The sequence below is a fragment of the Macrobrachium nipponense genome, chromosome 8, assembly GCF_015104395.2.
Source record: "Macrobrachium nipponense isolate FS-2020 chromosome 8, ASM1510439v2, whole genome shotgun sequence".
NCBI lineage: Eukaryota > Metazoa > Arthropoda > Malacostraca > Decapoda > Palaemonidae > Macrobrachium > Macrobrachium nipponense.
The window spans coordinates 111957070-111969569 of record NC_087203.1 but is presented as its reverse complement, the minus strand read 5'-3'; the positions used below and the strand labels follow the sequence as shown (position 1 = coordinate 111969569).

The window sequence follows — 12500 nt, the reverse complement described above, 5'->3', positions numbered from 1 at the left end:
TATATCTTATATATATATATCATATATAGATATATAGATATATAGATATATATATATAGATATAGATATATATATATATGATCTATATAAAGATATATATATATATATATAATATATATATAGATATCTATATATATATATATATATATCTATATATATATACTATAGATATATTATATATATATATAGATATATATATATATATATATATCTATATAAGATATAAATATAATATACTATATATATATATATAATATATATATATATATATATACTATATATATATATCTATATATATATATATATACATATATATATATATATATCATTTATATATACACACACTTTAAAAAAAAAAAAAACCTACTTGATACACACACACACACACGCAATATATATATATATATATATATATATATATATATATATATATATATATATATATATATATATTATGTGTGTGTTATGTATGTATGTATATATACACACTAACCCTACTTGAATTACTCGAATTATCAACACGTACATGCAACACATAATTATATGCGAACATACTGACTCGGCAAGATTATTATCATCGTAGTTATTAATCCTTGCCACCCATGGAAGTTTCATTCATGGGTTCTGGAAACCTTTCATTTATAAACTCGTTAATGAGAACGTCTGTATAGAGACTATTACAATGTCATAAGTATCCGTAATTATCATACTTGTTACAGTACCTGGAACATATTTTCCAGACTGTCATATTATTTGAATTAATTTTTTTCGAAATGACGTCTGTAACTGATCATTTTTTGGTTGATAATTCTTGTTAAGAAAGAGGCGAATAAAGAGAAATACTAATGATTAATAACTGAATACAATTCTCGTAACGAGGCGAGATACATTAAGAGGAAAAATGACGCATGAGTAATTACCGAATGGTAATTTTAGAGAAACGGACGAATAAAGAGAAATAGTGATTAGCAAAAAGAAAAAAAAAAAAAGGACTCCAGGTTTCAGAATCCACTTACAAATCATGTGATGTTTATCTGGGAAGAATATATCGAATGGTTTACCCATTTCCCCGCCGAAGATGAGTTCATACTTTGTTTTGCCGCCGCTTATATATTTGTAGGGCTGTAAATTGAATAGCTGATATATGCAAAGATCCCAGCCATTGTTAAGAGCAAAGAATTATTGTATGCGGATGATGGAGGAGTTGGGAAGGGGGGGAGGGGCTGGTTTGAAGGGGAGGGAAAGGGGGTTAGGGGGGAGGAGGAGGAGGAAGAAATGAATAAAGTAAAAAGTCGATGCAGTTCCAGCTGGACACATAAAATGTGGCTGAGCGAATGTGTGTAACCTATCATTGTCAAACTGATAAGAACACCAGACGATCGGGCACAGCCTCTCCGATGATGTATCTTAATGGCGGACAATGATGATGATGATGATGATGATGATGATGATGACGTAGATTTGAGCAGAGGCTTGGACCTTCTTTATTAGATTCTTCGTTCGTTATTTTCGCGCTTGGCTTTGCTTTTGCTTCGTGTATGCCGGAGTCTCTCTCTCTCTCTCGGTTTGAGTGCATTTTGCCTTAAACGTTCGCCAGGTCCTGCTGGGTTGTTATCTTCTGTGGGTTGTTTGATCTCTCTCTCTCTCTCTCTCTCTCTCTCTCTCTCTTTTCTCCAGGTTCAGGTATTTTTTCATCTGTGGGTTCGGTTATTCTCTCTCTCTCTCTCTCTCTCTCTGTGTCTGTCTCTCAAAGGTCCTGGCTAGTTTTCTTCTGAGGATTGTTCGTTCTCTCTCTCTCTCTCTTCTCAGTGACTCTTGCAACGTTGTTATGGTCTTTGTGGCATGATTCTCTCTCTCTCTATCTCTCTCTCTCTCTCTCTCTCTCTCGCTCTCTCGGTCTGGGCTAGTTTTCTTTTGTGAATTGTTCTCTCTCAAACTCATCTCTTCTCTCTCTCTCTCTCTCTTCCAATGTTGTTCTGGTCTTTATAGCATGATTCTTAATTCTCTCTCTCTCTCTCTCTCTCTCTCTCTCTCTCTCTCTCTCTCTCTCTCTCTCTCTCAGTGACTTGCAACGTTGTTATAGTCTTCGTAGCATGATTCTTCTTGCTCTCTCTCTCTCTCTCTCTCTCTCTCTCTCTCTCTCTCTCTCTGTGTTCGCAATGTTGTTATGGTCTTTGTAGCATGATTCTAAATTTCTCTCTCTCTCTCTCTCTCTCTCTCTCTCTCTCTCTCTCTCTCTCTCTCTCTCTTCTATTCTTTTCAGCTTCGAAGTTTCAGCAGCGTTCATTCCGAAGTCTGTGTCCCATCAGTCGAAGAAGAACCTCCTCGTTCAACCTAATGGAGTCGTCGTTCACTTTTAATGGGACTTCTTCTCCCGGGATTCCGTGGGATTCCTTACGGCCTCAAACTTTCTTTTTAGTAGAGATTAAATTAAGGATATTCTACTTTATTTTTTCCTAGTCAAGGGAAACAGCAGGAGGAGGAGGAGGAGAAATTGGTAGATTCCAACGCCCACCCTCCCCCTCCCCTCCTCTCCCTCCCTCCCCTTTATTTAGGAGTGTGGACGAATGGGGAAACTGGTAAATTTTCTTGCCCATTTCCTAAAGGGGAACGAAGTGTAGAAAGAGAGTTGGGATTTGTCCCTCTTTCTTACCCTGAAATGGGGCAGTGGCAAAGGTAAGGGAATTTCGACCCCCACTTTTTTTTTTTTTTTTTTTACTAGTAGGAAGATTGTATTTTCTTCTTTGTTTTACTTGTGGAGAGGGAATGGAGAAAGTAAAGAAAGGAAAAGGAAAGCGTTTTTTTTTTTTTCCTTTCTTTCTGAAACTTCAGCAGCCTCTTAACTTTGTTTTAGGGGTAGAAAGGTATTGGTGGGAAAATTAGGTGGGAGGGGGATTTTCATTTTTTTTTTTTTTGAAGGGAGGAACATTGATAATGAAGGAGTATAACTTAGTCCTTCTTCAGGAAGGGTAAAAAAAAAAAAAAAATAAAATAAAAAAAAAAAAAAAAAAAAATAAAAAAAGGAAGGAGATGCATTTCTCCCTTTCTAGGTAAAAAAAAAAAAAAAAACCCTTCTCCTGCAGGGAAACAAAAAGGGAAGATATTCTTTCTTCCCTGAGGGAAGAAAAGGGGGAAGAATTCACCTCCCATCTTTAAAATGAAACTGATGGGGGGGATGGAGGGAAAGTGTGCAGATTTCATTATTTCTCCTCGTGAGAGGGAAAGGAAAGAAGGAATTACAGAAAGAGGAGAAAATTCATTCCATCGATCGGGAAAGGAAGGAATTATAAAATAGGAATGATTTGATGCGTATGATGTCATTTTGTATTTTTTACCTATTTTTTTTTTTTTCCTTATTGTAAGGGAAGAATGGAGAGATGGTAGCAGAAATATGTGTCCCCTCAACCGGCTGGTGTCTTTGGACTGTCAGGAGGAGATATGACTTGGAGAGAGTTGAGGGGGAATTGGGGGTGGTGGGGGGTAGGGGGGGCGGTTGGGATGGGGGCGATTGGCCCGGGATAACAAGTCAAATTCAACTTCCTTTTTTGGGGGGAAATTAAGATGAAATAAGGCGTCATTTTGAACTACCATTATCTCTCCTCCTTAATTGCAGAAGGAGCAAGTATGTCTTCGAAGAAAATTACGATTATACTCCTTTAATAAAAAGATGAGAGAATTAAAAAGAGAAATAAAAGGGTCTTCCTTTCAAGGCTTACGTAATTACGGTAAGATTTAACAGCTTGCTTTGTTGGTATTGTATGGCTCGATTTCGTGGAAGGTAGAGAGAGAGAGAGAGAGAGGAATATGCCACAGCAGAAGAAATGCCTTCCATTGGCCTCGCAGCGGCATTCCAAGGATTAAAGGCATTCCTCCATAACATGCAAAATGTATCTTGAACTGCTTTGCAATGCAAATCAAAAGCACTTGGCAGCTTCCATTATAACTACAACAACAGTAATGCCACCTAATGCATAGAGCATCCTTGGATTACTGGAGAGAGAGAGAGAGAGAGAGAGAGAGAGAGAGAGAGAGTGTATGAATTTATTTTTAGCCATCAACGGCCCATAATTTCCTCTTAAAGTATTTGCTCTTATCCTCTCTTGCCGCATTATCATTCCCGAGGAGGAATGAATACTGGAATAGCAACATTTCCGGAATTTAATGGCGCTCGGAACCTAATAGAAAAATTAGAATCCTGCTAAAGAAAAAAAAAAATGTTCTTCAAAAACACAGATTCTATTTTTTTTTATTATACATTTTTTTTCTTATTTTTTATTTATTTATTTATTTTTTTGCTTCTCTTGAATTAGGCTGTAAAAGCTGTTAACATTTTCAGATGGAGAAAATTTGGGAGCCTTCGATCTTTTAATGGCTCGGCGGCAACGCCGAACAGCTAAAGTTCATGGCAATCCTTAAATTTAATGAGGGGAGAAAACCATTATATTAATAAACCCAACGGCGTGAGGGGGCCTTGTGGGAGGGGGAGGGGGGGGGGCGCGGGAGCTGCTCCTCGCTGGATATTGTGTGTTGGGGAGGGGGGAGGGGGCTACAACGATCAATGGCTGGAATGCCAGGGTCTAGTGGAATACGGTTATGGCTCCCGGGGTTAGCTGCCTATCCGTACAGCAAGCGGCCTCATTCGACCTCCCCTTAAATGGACCTTAATTAAATATTCGGGTGCATTATGAGGTTCGAATGATTTAACTATATTGTTGAGGCGAATAGGATCTCATTCTCATCTCTCTCTCTCTCTCTGTCTCTGTCTGTCTGTCCTTCCTCATTGTGTTTGTTTTGTGTGACAACGCAACCTGAAGATATTGTTATGTCTTGTGGTTATTATTGCTTGGTGCGTCCTCGGCTGTGCTGCGCATGCGCGTAGTCTGTCCCTTGTATAGGCTTTTATTTTTCTCTTAAATGTTTGCGCAGTATTCTACAACACTTAAAATTTATGAATAACATAATATTCTTTGATTAATCCGTTTCACTTTCATTCGACTATTCAGATTTATTTATATCAAATTTATCATGGTTCAGTTATAAAGCTAATTTTTGAATTGCTTCTACATTTCATCAGTGAATTATGAAATGATGATATAAATTCATCCTACTTCACAGAAAGTATCGTCACAGTTCTGTTAACAGAGAAAAAGTGTGTTACTGGAGAGTAAAAACCTCCCAGAGTGGAAAGAAGAAGAAGAAAAAAAAGGTGAAAAAAAAAAAATCTCCACATCGATACTTTCCCCAGGCAGTTATTTTCTCTCTTCAATGCTTCCCACATTCTCCGGGAAATTATTCCAATTCTTAGCCCGAGCCGATCTCGTCCGTGGATTTAATTCCCACTTCCGAGTGCTGGCGCAGCCAGCTTAAATTGCTTCTTTCCAATGAACATTTCTGAGCGAACTCCTAACATCCCCTCCAGCCTCGTAATGCGCTTTATCTACAGTAGCAAAGACTTCCCTTATTCCCTTTTTTCGTATCTTATTGTTGCATAGCTTGTTCAAGGTTCATTCCCAATAGAATCTGTTTCATACAAAAAAAAAAAGAAAAAAAAATCTAAGCAGTGTTTCTCTCTTCGTGATTCCAACCGAGAGAAACGGGAATGGCAGCGGTGTACCAAATAAACCATCTGCTTGAAATGGTCTAAAAACCGTCTTTCTAAACGTGTTCAAAACTCCCTTAGGAGCTCTGCGATGGCCCATCCAGGGTGGTAATACTGGCCCGACTATACCAGTGTGTTCCCAGACACGTCCCAACCTCGTATAAATCCGCGGGTCGGGACAGTAACGACTTCTGCCTAACAAGTAAGGTTCAGCTGCGTTACTTGGAATGCGCCCCGGAGAATCTAGAACGGTCCGAGGTAACGAGTATTCAATGGGCACTTTTGCAGGGCATGAATCGGGCATTAAAAGAAAGCGAGGCCGAATGGGGATCAACCGCCAGGACACCTCGCTTGACGATCAAAATTGCGCAGGTCGACAAATTTCGTCGTCCGGACTGGAATTGGGGCTCTAATTTTACCCCCTGTCAGACAACAGTATTGCTGCCTATGGAAATGGCAGTGAGTTTTCTCATAAGCCTACTTTTTTAAATTCACTCCGAAGGGGAGAGACTATTGTGAAAATGATGCTTCTAGTTTGCGTGAATGGGGAATAATTAGATTCGTGCCTTTTCACAGAAGGGTTGAGTCTACCTTAAAAAAAATAATCCTTAGACATTTGATGGCAAATGGAACACCTCTTTGTTTCCTATGTTATTTCTTCCATGCATACATTTCTTACGTCCTTCTCTATATCAAGGAATCATGGAGATTGGATCTCTAACTATTAAGCTGTATCATTCGCATTACCAAAATATTGCCTATGGACCTAGAAATCTAATCCTTCGAGTTCTTGGAAAATGCACATTCATTGAACAGTTTACAGAAACTGGGCTTCTGACAAAGAACAAAACTGCAATGAAGACAGACTAAGTATATGATTACTGTCAGAATGTTCTTATGATATTCCAAAATATTTGTAAATAAAGGTGAAACCGAGAACATTACAAATTTTTTTCTAATTGACTCTTAAGTTTAATTGACTCTATTAAGTCACCTTCGGTGTCATTAGTGGCATTGTTGTTACAATTTATAACGGTCCATAACAAGGATTGTTACTCTTACCAACGTATCTTTTAATCATTACAGATCTTCATCATACACCGAATAGTGAAGATATTTTTTAGAAAGTGTTTTCTTTTATTTTTGTTCCTTTTGTGTTTACAAACTTGGGAAAAATTCGACAAATAGGACCCCAAATAGGGCCCCTAACTAGCCTTATCATTTTGTTCCCATAATTGCCATAATTGTTTAAGTTAAATATTTTCATGCCAAAATTCTTTTATACCTTAGTAAAAAAAACTATTTTTAAAATGGATGTTACATGATTGCTGCACTAAGAGCACATAATAATTTTACAGAATCGGTTGATAAAAAGAATGACTTATTCCTGACTTGACACACTAAAATATTAAAGTATTTCGTATTCAGCAAAATGCAAAACCTTTACTAAGGAGTTGATATGTTCATTGGTGACTGGGTCCCCATTGGAAGATATTCCAAATGGTTACGCTTTCAGATGTAGTATATAAGATTTTATTTCCTGTTATTTCAGACAGGTAATTTATTTTGTATATTAGACTTCTTCCATTCAGTTTCTCTGGGTTGAAATCACGAGGAAATATAATAGCTAAATGTTAAGGATCAGGAAAAAAATTAATAATTATCCAAGATAGCATCACTTGTGTCACTTCTGTATCGAGTGAAGATTATGTACAGTAATTGTGGTACCTGGTTCCTACATTTTTCTTTCTTATTGAAGTAAAGTATGCTTCTACTTAAATCAATGGTTCCCAAACTATCTTACCTGACGCCCCCTTTTTGCTTCCAGTAGACCCGCACGCCCCCACTCCCTCTCTTGTTCATCTGAAATGATTCTTGCATTTATTTCTTAGCATTGTTTAGGAAAACAGATTTCTGTTTGTATTAAATTTTAACAATGAAAGCCACTCAAACAAATAATAGTACATTCCAGAGACATTTTTCTAATAGAAGACGGGGTGGAGTGACTGCTATAATTATACTTTGCATGTATGTAATGGCAGATATTTGTTCTTTGAATGATTTTATTATTCTAATTAAATATTTTTGAGCAGATGACTTCAGGCCCCCCTTGTATCCTCCTCACGCCCCCTAGTTTGGGAACCACTGGCTTAAATGGAACAAGAGTTGATGAAATAATTTATGGGAAGTCGTATCTAATGAATTAGACCCAAATATATATATATATATATATATATATATATATATATATATATATATATATATATATATATATATATATATATATATATATATATATATATATATTATGTGTGTGTGTGTGTTTGTATTTACCACCCTCAACCTAGGTACATCCATGCAGTGTCGTCCGATGGTAAAAGGATTCTTGCCTGTTTGGGGTGATAAAAGACAAAAATGGTTTTTGTATTTTATCGCGCTAGAACGGCTTCAGAAATGAAAAACTCTTCAGCTGTATTTCAAAAGGAACTCTTTCCCCCCATTTTACCCTGGTGTATGCTTTGTTTGTATTTCTGTATTTATGGGGGTGTGTAAATGGCCTTACAGTGCTGGTATGTTATGTGTACTGCAGAACACTTCCACACCATTTAGGTGTGACTCGGGGAAAGCTCTTGCGATAACGTCACACACACTCTCTCTGTCTCTCTCTCTCTCTCCCTGCTCTTATCGTTCTTGTGATGTCGCTTTGCTTCCTTTCTTTCCCTTTCTTTTCCTTTCCTTTCCTTACATTTCTGTCTTTTTGTTTTGGTTGTTCCTCCAGTTATTTTATTTTATTTTTATTTGTTTGTATTTTTTTTTTTCCCATAAGGCGACTCTTGGGTCATCGCACACACACCTAGAAGGTTTTCTTCAATATGCCCCTTCAACCCACGACAGTCGGGGTTTTTTGAGGAGGGATGCTATCCCCCCCCCAACCCCCCCCCTTCCTTCCAACCCCTTTCCGCCCCCTTCCACCCCCCCCCCTCCACAACCCGTTGCCGACGATCGTTTTGCGAGCTGCGTGATGAAGTGACGACGTGCATTGTAACTTTGGGTGGTATATGCTTTTCTTTCACGAGAAGCTGCTAGCTGCTGCTGTTGCTGTTGCTGTTAGAAAGGGTGTCTGGGATGGGGGAGGAGGAAGAAAGCTGGCTTGGGAAGGGAACGGAAGAAGGAGGGAAGTAGAAGAAGGAAAAGGAGGAGAAGTAGAAGATGAGGAGGGGAAGCAGGCAGGTAGGGAAGAAACTGAAAAAAAAAGTGTGTAGAAGGAGAAGGTGCAAAGGAAGGAGCTAGGAAGGATGAGGAGGAGGAGGAGGAGGAGGAGGAGGAGGATGAGGAGGAGGAGGAGGGCGAAGGGAAGAGGAGGCGTTGTGTTTCATAACCGTGCTTTTAATTGCTTTTACTGCTTTAAGACACACAGGCGAGGGTTTCCCACCGTTGGCTCTCAAGGCTGGACGATGTACAATGACCATTACATTTCAGCAGCCTCGAATCATGTTCCCTTTTGTTCCGGCTCTCTCTCTCTCTCTCTCTCTCTCTCTCTCTCTCTATGTTCCGGCTCTCGCTACCTAAGTCTGTGTATAAAAGCGTGAGAAGCTCAACATTCCCTTTAACATCAATTTTTATGATTGTTTTTCTTTGAGTTTTGAGACTGCAAATGATTCTTTACGACGATTCTACGAACGGCAAAACTGCAGTTATGTCCGTAGACTGCGCGAAGGCATACACGTACTTATACATACACTCGAGTGTGTGTGTATTCACATAAGTATATTAGTTGAGACTAAGGGTAGATGGTAAGAGAGTATAGAGGAAGGAGAGGGGAGGGGATGGGGAGGACTTTGGTAGTGGTAAGGGGAGGTGGGAAGGAGGGAGGAGGGAGGGAAGGGGGACGAGTGTTGGAGAAGCAGAAGGAATCGCCCACTGGCTGGGGAGTTCACTCTCGTTATGGCACAGCTAAATTTATTGTGCCAAATCGATACTTCCCCGCCTCCCTTCACCTCCTATTCCTCCCTCCTCCTTCCCCTCTCATCCCACTCACCCTCCTCTACCACCTCCTCCTCATCCTCCAGACCCTTTCTACCCATTTCCACCGGTCTCTCGCCCTGTTCTTTCTTTTTCTTTCTATTCTCTCTCTCTCTCTCTCTCTCTCTCTCTTTATCGTTACCACTCCTCCCCTTCTTGCATATATGCGTCTGTGTGTAAGAGTTGTGTGTGCGTGCTTGCGTGTGTGTGTTTGTGTGTGTGTGCGTCTCCCTGCTTTCCAATTCTACCTCTCTCTCTCCTTTTCTTCCTTCTTTTTTTTCGTTCTTCCATAATTGCTCGCATTTTCTCTCCTCTCATTCCCGTTCTCTTGGCTTTTCTCTTCAATCCTTTGATCTTCTTATGACGAGTTTATTATTATTTTTTTTCTCTCATTCACGAATTTCCTTCCATTATCGTAATCTGCTTGATACGTCTGAACGCATATCAGGCGAAATAGAAGCATTCACGAAAGCGTGTGTTTGCATTAAAAGCCGACGCATTTTGTGCGTGCTTGTGTATGTACGCACGCACGCACGCACGTACGTACGTACGGACGTACGTGGCTTCAAGGTCAGAAGCTGAAAATAGGTATAAGTAGCGATTTCTTGTTCGGGAATCCATGGACAACCAACACCCAGACTCAAGCAAGCAATCTCACCACAAGGAATCAGTCTCGGAGCAGTCTGCTTTACAGTATTATTATTATTATTATTATTATTATTATTATTATTATTATTATTATTATTTGTGAAAAAATCCACAATGCTGTAAGGGTATATATATATATATATATATATATATATATATATATATATATATATATATATATATATATATATATATATATATATACCTTACAGCATTGTGGATTTCTGCACCATTTTAGTGACTCATATATTATTATTATTATTATTATTATTATTATTATTATTATTATTATTATTATTATTATTATTATTATTATTATTATTATTGAAGTCCACATTGCCATATGTGTGAAAATATATTATCAGTATATATTTACCCTTACAGCATTATGGATTTCTTCACCATTTTAGTGACAGGCTGTTATTATTATTATTATTATTATTTTATTATTATTATTATTATTATTATTATTATTATTATTATTATCAATTGATTTTCCCCATAGGAGTAGATACCATCACTTCTTTCCCCTAGTTTTGTATTATTATTAAGATATAATATTTGCCGTGTAAATGTACAGCTCCTCTGTTTTGCACACATTCTAAAGTTTGATCCGTTGGCACTGCAATTTATGCATAATTAAGTAATAGCTGTTTATAAAAACATAAGAGGAACCTGATATGCTCGTCTACGTGGTTATTTTTTCTAATATACGAAACATTTATGTGTTTATATATATATATATATATATATATATATATATATGATTTATTATATATATATATATATCATTTATATATATATATATATATATATATATATATATATATATGAATTATTTCTTCAACAAACGTTCTGCATACCGTAGAGGGGGTGAACATTCGTTTATGTGTCTTTGTACACACACACACACACACACACACACACACACACACACACACACATATATATATTATATATATATATATATATATATATATATATATATATATATATGTATATATGTATGTATATATATATATGTATATATAATATATATATATATATATATATATATATATATATATATATATATTATATATATATATATATATATATAATATTATATATATGTGTGTGTGTGTGTGTGTGTTGTGTGTGTGTGGTGTGTGTGTGTAGTTGTGCATATTTTTAATGTCATGCAGATATTGGTGAGTATCTTTATAGTCGACTAATTCCCTCTGATTTTAAGTTGGTCGAATTTTGGAAAGACAGTTGTGGAATTCTCTGATCTCCAAATGTTTCAAAGCAAGGAACAAATTCATTCATGCTTTCACATGACGTCTCCTGAATTCAGGTGTATCGATTTTATTTTCTGTTCCTTAATATTTTTATTCTTTTATCACCTTTTCTAGTAATCTGTCTTTCTCTCTGCGGGCTGATTTCCAATTTGGGTTTTCAGCTGAAGATGTAAAGAAAGAAAGTATGGAGACATTGCTGTTGATATTTTAAGGTTTCTTATTTCACTTTACCTCCTCTTAAGTCATCCTAAGGAACACCGCATTCTTTGGAATCTTGAATTTCAGGTCATTTGCCGCTTTGGTGAACTTGTTCCCTATGAATAGGTTTCATCGACTGATGATAATAATAATAATAATAATAATAATAATAATAATAATAATAATAATAATAATAATAATAATAATAATAATAATAATAATAATAATTAGGTGATGTTGATGAAGTCATTGTCAGCAATTCAATGATCGCCATCACTCGTAACAATAACCGTATATAATGACTATAATGTGGCATTGACAAATAATGAATTGAAGTGATATTATAGGTTTTAAATGTCATTTGGCAGATGAATCATTCTTGTGAATTAGATGGAAGATTATCTTAGAACATTTATTATCAGATGTATTTCATGAAGCAGACTGAATGGAAATATTTTTTGTTTTGCATTTACTTTTTGTTTTTTTTTGTGAGTTTTATGAGAATAGTTGTGATAACCCAGGAATCACTTTGGTAAATATTTGTACATCAGAAAATTCATCCATTTAAGAATTAATGTATTAAAAGATAAATCATAAATAAAAAGTAATTGAAACCCATTTTGTATTTTTCCTTAGTTATGAATTTGTATTACAAAGGAGATAGTTAGGTACTCTGTTTAGTAAGAATTGGCATTCATCACTGTTAAAAAGTGAAGTTTGGAAATCTTTTAAATTCACTATTTTCGAGGAAA

The 12500-nt window shown here is 36.6% G+C and overlaps 1 long non-coding RNA gene across 1 annotated transcript in view; it reads left to right on the top strand.

The window, feature by feature from the left end:
* Positions 1-12500, top strand: part of LOC135222960 (uncharacterized) — a 183391-nt gene that overhangs the window by 74050 nt on the left and 96841 nt on the right. The gene's annotated exons all lie outside the window — the stretch shown is intronic.